General features: G+C 37.8%; 1 pseudogene; it reads right to left on the bottom strand.

Moving 5' to 3' along the window:
• Window positions 1-1,360: 1,360 nt before the first annotated feature.
• LOC147945901 (uncharacterized) lies at window positions 1,361-2,750 on the bottom strand (annotated as a pseudogene).
• Between the last annotated feature and the right edge of the window lie 10,378 nt (window positions 2,751-13,128).

The following is a 13,128-nucleotide window of genomic DNA, read 5'->3' as shown; positions in this document are numbered from 1 at the left end:
GACTGATTCCACCTTGAGATATGCTCTAGATGAGGTAAGAATGTATCCCAAATAGTAGTTTGTCTGGAAGAGTTGATATTTGACTTCGTGTTGAGCAAGACTCAAGCGTCGTCTTGGATGGTGTCATGATCATATCATATCCCTCCTCTTGAAAAAGTTTCGTCCTCGAAACTGTAAGGACATGGGTTGGAGAGTGTTGAAGTGATTCTGGTGGCTTCTCTTTGCGAGAATATATGGTTCCATATTGTATACCATGAGGCAGAAGTGCACCACTTTGAGTAAAACCTTTCATTATTCTCTTAAAATCTCAAACTTGCTCTATCTTGCTCGACCGGAAGTGTATCGTTGGCTTTCCTCTACTTGGTTCCATAACCTCTGCTAGTAAACTTTTTATTCTGTTTTCTGGTTTGAAAAATACTGATTCTCCAATAACAAAGTCCACTGCTTGCACCATTTTGAAATCAAAGGTATATACTTCAAGTGTAGAAAATATTGGATACCTCTTTGTTGGTGCATTAGCTGAATCATCCATACTGTCAAGGTTGTTAATGATATGCCTTCTTTCGCGGCTTCCTCACTCTGATCTTTGCTGATCTCTTTTTTGCTCTGGTTCCTCGGCTTCTGTCTGCTCACTCAGTGAATATGTAATAACCAACAGATTATCCTTTACTAGCACCTCCTTATGCTCCTTTGGTGATGGTAACAAAACAAAAGCAACTTTCTCTTCTTTAGAAACAAGAGACATCATTGCTTGTTGGTAACTTGGCGTGAGAGTAGACGCTCTATCAGTTGGTCTAGAAGTCCTTCTTAGCATATGAAGGCCTTCTTAGAATTGGCATAGCAAGTTTGAAACAGATATGAAAATTTGCTAGTAATTAGCGACGTCGCAAAACAGTCGCAACATTTGCGAGCAATGTACTATGACGTACATTGCAACGCACTTGCTAGAGATACAGTCCCTTGCAAATTGCTTGACAGTTGCGAGATTTTAAGTCTCTCGCAAAGTGCGGTAGATTCGCGAAGAAAATATTCCCTCGCAACTAGCGTGGGATTTGCGAAGAAGTATATTCCTCGCAAAATTTTGCAATGTTATTCAATTTGCGAGACGCGATTTACGAAGAACCGGTGTGACTCGCGAACCGGTGTGACTCGTAAATCCCTTGCAAATGTCTATTTGCGAGGGAACTGTGATGGTTTCTTCTATCGCAAATCGATTGTTTTCTTGTAGTGACATAACTCAACAAAAACAACCACAACCAATCATGTAAATTTTATCCAAAGCCCATCAAATTATCTGTAAGTTATTAAAAGAAGGTACATGTGATTTGCGACGAGGAGATGCCTCTATTAGAGTAGGTTTTCATTTGGCTGAAAGTTTCTTCAAAGGAGCTTTTGGAGTTATTAGAGACTTGTCATTCTGAGAACTTGGACTTGCTGAGTTAGTCGAAGATACTTTAATATGAGGAGATTTAGAAATTACAGGAGACATCTCATTATGAGATCTTGTACTTGCTGCTTTAGATGGCGATGATTGACGAACAGAGGATTCATTCATTGTTGTCTCAAACACAACTCTATTTGGAGGCCATGCTACAAAACAATTCAAAGAATCCTGCAAAGTTCTCATGTTAACTGTAGGCCTCCATAGATATGCCTCTGGGTTTACTACCACATCCTCATAAAATTTGATTGCAATTGGACTAAGAGGAAGTCCATTTACCAATGCTTTAGGTTCTCGAGACTGCCATCTACCTTCAGGGATCACTTCATCATTCCTAGCATAATCCATGAGTTTGCATTATTTAACGAAGTATAAATTTATACAAAAAAAATAAAATAAAATAAAAAACACTTAACCTTAGGTGCAATGTCTTATGCAATGACACCTTCAGCTGGAACAATACATAAATCGACATCCCATGCAATCATTTCTCCAACTACATCCTCAATAGTAGACATATAAGGTACATGTCTCCATAGAAATGCGTCTGGCTTGGTAGCAGATTCAATTAAAACCTTCACTGCATTAGGTCTAAAGGAATCCCATTTACTAATTCATCAGCATCATAAGAAACAACATGCCCCTCAATAACATTCTCATCAGAAGAAGTCTAGTCAACCAAATAACCCTTAGGAAGTGATCTGGTATTTACCCTCTTAAATATAGAGTTTTCACCAACATCAGCCTCTTGTCTCTACAATTTCATAAATATATCATTCAATTAATATAACTTAGTACGTATTACTATTAGTAAACAATGTGTATATAGTAGACTAACTTGGTTATGAAATTTTTAATTAATTTGCTCTAGATCGTGAATTTTATTCTCCATTTGAATCTAATTTTCTTCTATTGCAGCCATAGAGTTGTTGACATGGAAACAAGCTAGTTTGGTCAATTTCATGCCTCTACCCATTGCCCATAGTCTTCCTGTATTATCAGGTCCCAAAATCTGTGTAAGCAAAATCTTCCTTTGGATTCGTTGTAGCTGAATCCTGAGTACCTTCAATGTCTATCTCTGATGATTTTCTCTGCAAACAAATACCAAATTAATGTACATCACCCATTAATGATGTTCAATTTATAAAGTAATCTAAAAAGAAGAAGCATAACATACAATCTTTTCAGCCGCATCGATGTTTAAATGAGTACCATCTTTCTTTGTCCGTGACTTCACCCACACTCTTAGCCTTGTCACCTTGGATGGTCCTGAGCTACTCATGACCAATTCTTCTCTCAATCTGACCATTCCTTTACGACCACAAGTATGAGCTCTTCATATATAAACTTAGCAGCTTTGAACAACCCTAAAATCTCTTGCTTACACTGACTTGCGTTCTTTCTACATTCAGTCCCTGACTTCACTTCTCCATGATGATACCAGTCCTACCACAACTTGTAAGTCCAATCCATTTCCCTTATTACTAGATGATCAACAACATCACCGGCTGAGTGACGATCTACGTTGCGACAGTCAATGCACATGCAAATAACCATCGCATTTTCTCCTAAACTGCAACCACAGACCTTACAAAATCCCAAACACCTCTCTCCTAACCAGGATCAGCTTTGCGGTGAAGTAAGATGAAAGCAAAAAAAAAATCAATGACAACCTTTAAAAACTCTTTAACATAACCATTAAACCAATAAGTACATAACTATAGAATGTTTTCACATACCTGTTAAGATGAACCCATGTCTTTTCAACCATTATATGTGCTTACCCATAAGGATAACTCAAAAACCAAACAAACATATTCACATTCACAGTTTATAAAAACGAAATATCAAACAGCCAAGTCAGCCAACTCTTAAACTAATCAATCAAATATCATATTCATTGTGACAGCTAACCTATGTGTTTAGATGACAACAGGCAGACGATACGGCTGATGAGATGTGATTACCTTTCAATGTTTAAAACAGTGAAGTAATCAAATACTAGTAAACAGTCAATGTTATTCGGCTTTTACCATTTGATGATGAGCAAAATACTGCCTCCAATCCTATAGACTATCTCGTCTAGGAAATTTTTATTGGCAGATGGAGTGGATTCGGTCGTACTCGAGGAGGGCTTTGATCAGGAGGACCTCGTTTGGTCTTGCGAAGTCTGCCTTTCTACTGGCCGAGGCTTTGACAATTCTTGTATGTGCACCTCGATGATCAAGATGAAGAGGAAGAGGAATAGGAAGAGTGAATACCTCATGTTCTGAACATTCTTTTAAATCATTTCATATCGTGTATGCTTTGATGTACTTAACAACATTAACTGCTATTGTATCTTATGGTTTGTGACTAATCAGAAATTAACGAGAATCACCATGCCAATGTCAAAATTATCTACTGACATTCATAAGCTCAGAAATTTTGGAAATCAATAGTAAGAATTTATATCATTGACAAAAAAAGACCCAATTTTGACACCACTAGCTAGCTTCAGAATATCAAAAGTATGTAAATGGAACCGGATTTGCATAAGTACTAATGAAAACGTTCAAAAATTTAGGATGGAAATACCGTACAAAAAAAAAACATTTAAGAGTTTTTTACTTATTTTAAATACTGTATTAACCAAATAACAATGTTAACTTGGATTAGAGAAAGTTCATCACGTAAATGAATAACATCAGTTTTTCAAACCACTGTAGCTAGCTATGCTTAAAAAAGGAGCCAATTGGTGGTTTCATTCTACTACTAGCCTACTAGGCTTAAACAAAAAGAGCCAATTGGTTTCAAACAACTCATATATCACATTTATACACCTTAGATGATAAGATAAAATCTCTAAAAATCTTTAATGATAGAATCAAATCTCCTATGAGAGTTTAATATCTCATAGATAAAACTACAAAGTTATCACAAATAGGGAAATTTACTCAAATAGCTTAGAAATCTTACAAAATTACTAGTTTTTGTTTTTGTTTTTTTAAAGGTATTTTCACCCCTTACAATTGTGCCATTAAAAAAATAAGCCACGTCAGCGCGTTTGTTGAACAGTGATCGAAAGTTTTAGAAGAAAAATTCCCGGTCATTATAATAAATCTATCATCTATGTGATGATAGACTTATTTTGGCGACAGTTTGTACAATAGAGTTATAATTGTGATAGATTTTATCAGTAGAGTTATGATATGCGGCAAATTTAATTGACAAGCAAAATTTCAGTAATGGTAAAGAATAAATCTTAGGTAGATTTAAACAAAATGACAGAATTTTATGGTTTGATTTTCATCTAATCGTGGTAGATTTATGTGGGCCAATAAAGATATTAGACAGATTTATTGTAGTGGTGGCAAAGTTTTGTTTTTATGGTAGACCTATGGAGGAAAATAAACAAAGGTGATAGATTTATTTTACACGGTAGCAGACATATATAGTAGTGACAAATTAATGCGGGAGATTTATTGTTTAGTGATGGCAGATATTCAAATGCAGATAGATTTATAGGATATCTACAGATTTAATTGTTATTGTAATGGTAGACTTATGTCTTACTATAATGGAGTTAATTACTAGGGACTTTTTTCAGTGGCATTTATAGTTTTGTCATTTCACCTGAAAATTTTTAGATTTGTCATTTTTTAAGATTTATAAACACAGATCTATCTTCATTTGAATATCAGCAATCACTAAACAATAAATCTCCCACATTAACGGGTTCTCTTGGTTTCATTCTTTCTTACAATTTAGTATTTGATATGAAGTATGTATTTTAGCAAAAAAAAAAAAAAGAACACATATTTTGAAAAATTAAAAAATGACAAATCTATAAAATTCAAAATGAAAATGTCATATTCATAATATTTGAGTGAAGAAATGGTAAAATCCCTAAGAATCTCTACTATAATGACAAAAGATTGATAGAATTATCATATTTTTATTATTATTGTTTTAGGTCAAACAAGTTTATATACAGTTTATATATGGTTCAAACTGATAGTAACATCGTAAGACAAAGTAGTGCAGTGGTTAAAGTCTTTTTAAAATGATTCAAAACTATGATTTGAATCTTAGCAGTTACCAAACATTAATTTTCACTTAAAAGGATAAATTAGTAATTTTACTCATGTTATCTTCTTCCCAAAAATCCTACCAGCCGCCATACAGTTCATGTTCATGCATTTTGTTTTTCAGATTTTTTTTCGTCCCTTTCTCACATATTTTGTCACATATCTTGTGACTATTTTATTAATATGTTGGCGCAACGTACTTGGGATAGAACCTTATGCTCGTTGATTTCTGGGAATAGCCGAACATAAGGATGTCTAGTTGTTCATTAATTCGAAGAATAGCCGAACAAGAGACAAGAATTGAAGATCGTTGATTCAATGAATAGCCGATGTTCAAGAGAATATAATGAAGCTGAAAGCTTTGATTCTTATTCAATAATATGTGACCTCTTCTCAACACAAAGGAGACAAAGAAAGATGTCAAAAACCCTAGGCCTAAAGACAATAAGAAAAGTGACATAAAGTAAAGCCCACATAACACATAAAGCTAAACAAAATAAAGAAACAGAGTCCATCAAGTAAACTCTAAAACAGAGATGATGTTGAGATGCGCTGCATCATGTCTCCCCGGATAGGAGAAGATTCGCCTCAGAATCTGGAACTGTGTTGTTGCCTTGATACTTAGATAGGTACTTGACGTTAAAAACGTTAGACGTCCGCAGATGGGAAGGAAGCTGCACCCGATAAGCAGTATCATTGATGCGCTTGAGAACCATGGACAGGGCCAACTTTCTGGGAACGCAACTTGTTGTACTCAAGCAGCGGCAGTTGATTCTTGGTGAGAAAAACCCAGACCAAGTCACACAATGCAAAAATCAACTCACGACATCTTGTATCCGCCTTAACCTTGATAATTTTGGGCCAAAAGTTCAAGGTGTTTCTAAGCCTTCTGGTGCGTTGACTGGAAAACCTCATCAAACTCAACAGCTCGACCATTCATACGGCGAGGGTCCAGCACCGCTGTCAAATCCAGGGGACCACGAGGAAGCAAACTCTAGACAATTCCAGACGGATTAAACTTGGAACTATGATTAGTCGCATGATTGTGTGCAAACTCAGCCTGACACAAACGAGCCTCCCATGAACGAATATTTTCACCAACTAGGCAGCGTAACATATTACCCAAATGCTCTATTAGTGACCACAGTCTGACCATCTGTTTGTGGATGATATATATATTGTGCTCAAATCAAGAATAGTGTGTAGCATTTTCCAAAGTGACTGCCAAAAATGACTCAAAAACCTAGTATCCGATTAGAACAATCGATGAAGGAAGACCATGGAGGCAATATATCTCTTGGAAAAACAATTGAGCCACCCTGACAACATACGTAGTCCATTTACACGGCACAAAATGAGCCATTTTGGAAAAACGATCGACAACAACAAAGATTGAATCATTACCCAACTACATACGTGGAAGTCCCAAAACAAAATCCATGCTCAAATCCGTCAAATGCTGAGTAGGAATTGGCAAAGGAAGGTAGAAACCAACATTAGAAGCAGACCCTTTAGCCAGTTGACACGCTCAACAATGCTTAACGAACCTCTCAACATCACAACGTTACGTCGCCAATAGTACGACGTAGACACCTACTGTAGAGTTCTATCACGACCAACGTGGCCCTCGGCATGCAACTCTTCAATCATCTTCAAGCGAAGGCTACAATCCAACACACAAAGCTGAACACCACGAAAAAGAAAACCATCTGTGAGTGTGAAATCAGAACGCGAACCCTCCTTCACCGCTGCCAATATTGGGCTAAATAATGGATCCATATCGTATAGGTCGAAAAAGGAAGCAAAACCCGGCACCACAACATGCATCGTGGTCAACAAGGCATGATGTCGACTCAAAGCATCTACAACACGATTTAGCTTGCCGGACTTGTGACTTATAGAGAACGTAATCTGTTGCAAATAAGCTATCCAAGAAGCGTGGCATGAAGATACCTTCACTTGACTATCCAGGTGCTTTAAAGAGTCATGATCGGTGAACAAAATAAAATTACGAAGAACTCGATAGTGTCTCCAATGTTTAATAGCCTGGAAAACCGCATAAATCTCCACGTTGTACGTACTATAATGACTCCGAGCCCCTGCTAATTTGTCGGAGAAATACGCAACTGGTTGCGACTCTTGACTTAAACCTACTCCAATTCCCAACTTAGAAACATCGCAGTGAAGCTCAAACGGCAAGGTAAAATCCGGTAAAACCAATAGAGGTGTCGTCGTGATTTTGTGCTTAATAAGATCAAAAGCTTCTTGTGCCTTAACAAACCATGAAAACTTGCTAGCCTTCATACAATTCAGTCGTTAAATTTAGCGACTATGTTTTAAGTCGCAACATGGAGTCGACAATTCCATGTTTTCTTGTAGTGTTTTAACGATTAAATATCCAAGTTAGTAACTCATCAGATCGTGACTTGTGTCAATTTTAACGGTCACAAATCACATATCAAAGTTAGTAACTAATCAGATCGTGACACATGTCAATTTTAACGATCATAAATCACAGTTTTCCAGCTTGGTAAAACGATGCATAATATAATTGTAATCTTATTATATTAAATTAACTTTGTTAATTCTAAAAGGAAAATGATTGTAAATATCATCCTCTATATAAGCAAATAGATGATGACATATTTTTTACCAAACAAAACAATTTTGACTAGCTTTGTTTTTCTTGGTAAAATTTTCTTCTTTGTTTTTTATTATACCTTTTGTTTGACACATCATCGTTCTTGAACAAGTCTCGAAGGTAATTTGTTTGTTGTCTAATCGAAACAACTATATTAAAAGATTCCTAAATATTACCACGTGTTTTCGTCGTCGTTTCTTTGAATTTTGTTTCATTTCTCAATTTCATAATGCATACTACGCAATCTTTGACTTTGAAGTGTTGACAAAGTTTCTTATGCATAATAACTTTTATTAACAAATTTCTCACGGTGTTATATTTATTTATATTAATTTGCAAGACAAGTAGCATAAAAAAAAAGATGAATATACAAATGCAAGATAACAACAGAGATTATATAACAATAGATCTACTAAACCGAAAGCGTTATTATCATTGAACGATAGTATGTCTTACAAGAAAGTGGGAAGCAAGAAATTTTTTTAAAAAACAATGAGCTCATTGGAATAAATTTTCTCATAAAATAGAAAAAGAATTAAGGAAAATATACAGAAAATTATTAATTCTAAAAAATGTAAATACTCACTTCTATATAAACATTGATTGTCTTATATTATTCATCTAACAAAACAATTTATTCAAAAATATTGTTTTCAACTTTGTTCTATTGGTCAAACTTTTTTAATGGGAAGACAAATTTTTCTTTTTTTTAAAACCAAAATATATTCCTACTTTATATTTTTTTAGTTTGAATAGGTAAGATTAAGATGTTGATAAAAAAATAGGAGATTAATATATGTATCTTCTTTTTCGAATAGTGTATTTTCAAATTTATTGTAGTAGTTTTATGTTGTTTTATTTAATTTATATTTTCATTTTTGAATTATTTGAGATTCATATATTAACGTGCTTATAATTTTTTATTATTTCATTAATTATGTCAAATTAATTTTCTTCTAATTTCTCAACCTTGATTGGTTGGTCATAGACCTTTTTTTATTTGTGCAAACATAATTGTTACCATTCGTTCAATCTCAGAAGGAGATAAAGAGGAAAAAGTTATCAACCTAATGGTTGGATAAAATAGGTTAATCAAACAAAAGCCTACAACAAACATAGATAGGTTGGAAAAACATAAATCGTTGTTGATAAATCTATAGGAGTTTGGAGACAGAGGCTACATCATGGTTTGTCAAAGAAATTTCCATGAAATACAATGGGAAATTTAACATTAGTTACTATCAAAAGATTTTGTGACATTGGAAAAGGGTCTTTAGTTTCATTTGTTGCTAAATCAAGTCACTTTGAGATAGCTAGAAGACGTGAACATGTTCTCTCCACACAGGAGAAGGGTAGAGCCAAGGTTCTCTCTATGGTGGAGGAGGTTGGACACAAGTTTATCTCCCTGATGTGATCATGGATGGAGCTAAGGAGGATGAGCTTGTAGCTGAGCTTGAAAATGAGGAATATGTAGCTGAGCTTGAACCCGAGGAGCTTGTAGCGGATGAACCATTGCTTGTACCTGAAGGACCAATGACTAGAGCAAAAGCTAAGCAGCTAAGGAATGCACTTAATGAGCTAATACAAGAGCTTATGGCCAAACATAGCATGGGAAAATCTATTGGAGATGAAACCTATCAAGTCCAGCCCACTTTTAGCCTAATACAAGCCAAATAATGCCCAAAATAATCACTTTATTTTGTGGTCAAAAAGGGGTGACGAAAATGGAGTTCAACTCACTTTGGGAAGGACACCTTGGGAAGGATACCTTGTGAAAAAATCCTTGGGAAGGAAAACTTTAAGAGTTGGGTCTTCATTCAACTATCTATCTTTAATGTGTTTTAGTGAAACGACCCGACCCGTTTTTTTATTAAATAAATAAATAATAATAATAATCATAAACTACAACTAGTGGTCTCATACTCACTAGCCAACTAACCACAATCACAACCAACAACAGAAATAACCGAAACCAATCATTATTCAATACTTAAATAACCAATAATCCAAGTATAACAATTCCAACAACCAAACATCCAGAAACATAGAACCAGCAACCTAGCAATGTTCTAAAGATCCAACTCTAGCAACCTAGCAAGCCAGACAACATCCAATCGAGTCCCTAGAACATCCTCCTCTTCACTGTCTTGATTCCAAGATCACAATTTGCTTTTACCTGCACCACAAACACAAATTGAAATGCATGAGTATTTTATAAACACTCAGTAAGGCAATCCTCCCATCTACTAGGCTATACACACAAGCAGTAGAGATACTCTAACCATCAAACAACAATAAACAAACAAACCAGGCACTACATCGACCGACGCCAAACTTGCATTGACCGACGCCAAAGGGGTTTGCATCGGCCGACGCATGATCTGCATTGACCGATGCTCACATTGCATCGACCGACGCATGCTTGACATAGCACGAAATCCCTAGTTGCATCAACCGACGCCTCCAAATGGCATCGACCGACGCTCCAAGGTCAATCTATGATGTCTTCGCATTGCATCGACCGACGAACAAAGTGCATCGACCGACCCACATGCCGAGCATCGTTTTCCCCAAGCTTCTCGCCAAATCGTCGTTCCTACAAGCAGCAACTCGATCCCAAGCCACAAGAAAGCCTCACAAAGTCCCGAATAACATACTAACAAGCCAAACAACACATAAACAAACAGATCAGAAAAATCTCCAGCTTAGATAAGCCATGGTCATGCACTTACCTTTGCCAAGAAGATTCTGAGCCTTGAACAAGCAAAAAAACGCTTCCAGGAAGCTCCTACAACGATCCCAGCTACAGATCTCTACAGGAACAGCCTCAAATCACCCAAAATTCTCAAGAACACTCAAGACCCTTTTCTCTCTTTTATTTTCTCTCCAAAACGGCCAAACTCGCCGAATGAGACAAAACTCGAGTTTAAGAGTTTTCCCTAACCCAAAACGTAGCGTTTAACTTAAACTCATCCGCACATAACCGGCCTTGCATCAACCGATGCAATTTCGGTTCGTGGACGTTATAATTCTCCCCCACCAACATAGATTCGTCCTCGAGTCTCGAACAACCATCAGCCTAGGACTCCCGTGCAACCGTCTCCACGGTCCGCACTCCTTCGACCGATCTACGAAAGGTCACCTCTAAGCAATAGACCTACGTTCCAGGCATTATTTGCTCTCGACTTTTGGACTTTCCTTTACTCATAGGCCTAAACCTTGAGTTTTTATTGGCTCCTCATCAGACCTAAGCCTGCATGCCATAATGTTGGATCCTCATCGGGCCTAAGCCCGCATGTATATATAAAAGGAAGTCCACTATTCGTCTCTCGGGTTGCCACCCTACAACGCGCCCCCGGATTGTCATCCGAAGTCAATATACCAACCATACTCCCAAGCCACAAAGTCTCAGAGTATGGTAGTACTAGGAGGACTAAAGTCCCCCAAGAGTCGCGAGCAAACAATTCTGAACACGTCTTAGCCCTATCTCTATCCAGGTATCCTTTCTGTCGCTCGCGTAAAACAACACAATGTCCTACCAACCACATATCCCCTCACTGGAATACCTCATGACCACACATGGATCATCTCACTGCCACTAGGGCCGCCACAAAGGCCAAACAAATGTCCTAAACAGGACCGCCACCAAGGCCAAACAAATGTCGTAAACAGGACCGCCACCAAAGCCAAAGATATATCCTAAACAGACCGCCACCAAGGCCAAACAAATGTCCTAAACAGGACCACCACCAAGGCCAAACAAATGTCCTAAACAAGGCCGCTACCAAGCCCACTCATCCCGAAGGACCATCACGAAGACCACTTGTCCCGAAGAACTGCTTAAACAGGCAACTTTAGCTAAACCGTCCGCTACAAAAGCCACACAATAGCTAAACAGCCCGCCACAAAGGCCACACACAGCTAAACAGCCTACCACAAAGGCCACACCGGCCTTTCCAAGGCTCACAACCACTAAAAATGGACAAATTCTAACTCACATAAAGCTTTCCATTTTTAGACTTTCCACTTCTGGAAACTTTCCACTTTTAGAAACTTCTAATTCAGGAAACTTTCCCTTAAACCACCGCCTCACGGAAATTTCGTACCCCGAACACCACCTCATCTTGTTACTTAGTCGCACAACCAACCACCCCTAAGCAACCAAGTAAATAAGAGAGATGGGCTGGAATACTCCATTCCCGCTCTAGCCACTAACTACAATTGGGACCAGGCTAGACAAGTTCAAGTAGCGACCTGCTTCTCGAACCACTTCTTGAACATTGACTTCATCCTCGCCTGTGGCTCCCAAGTCTGATCCTCAACACCATCACAGTCCCATAGGACTCTCATCAAAGGAACCTCCTTCTTCCGAAGTTCCTTGATCCTCCTCTCGAGAACCCTCACTGGTCTCGCCTCCAAAGGCATGTTAGGCTGAAGATCCTCAGGAATCTTAGCTAACAACAAATTATCCTCACGGGGACACTTACGCAACATAGACACATGGAAAACCTTATGGAAAGCACGCATAACCTCAGGTAACTCCAGTCTATATGCCGCCGGTCCTACCCGCTCAATCACTCAACTTAGTCTCTGACAATGACCTGTTCAGACCCCGCAACATGGCCATCTTGAGGTACACTCTATATTCCAACTGAAACTCAAGATCTCTCCTCCTCCTATCGGCATAACTCCTCTGCCTATCCTGAGCTTCCTTCATGTTCAGCTTGAGAACCCGAATCTTCTCTGAGGTCTCCTGAACAAAATCTGCCCCGTAAATGCTCCTCTCCCCCACCTGAGTCCAGCATAATGGTGTACGGCATGGCCTCCCATACAAAGCCTCATAAGGAGCCATCTTAATACTCGCCTGGTAACTGTTGTTGTAAGCAAACTATACCAAGCTCTAGTGATCTGCCCAATGGCCACCCCAATCTAACACACACATCCTCAGCAAATCCTCTAGCATTTGGATCGTCTTC

The sequence above is a fragment of the Camelina sativa genome, chromosome 4 (assembly GCF_030686135.1).
Source record: "Camelina sativa cultivar CO46 ecotype springtype chromosome 4, ASM3068613v1".
In the NCBI taxonomy this organism is placed as follows: Eukaryota; Viridiplantae; Streptophyta; class Magnoliopsida; order Brassicales; family Brassicaceae; genus Camelina; species Camelina sativa.
Note: the sequence above shows the minus strand (reverse complement) of the source record. Positions and strands in the feature narration are given on the sequence as shown.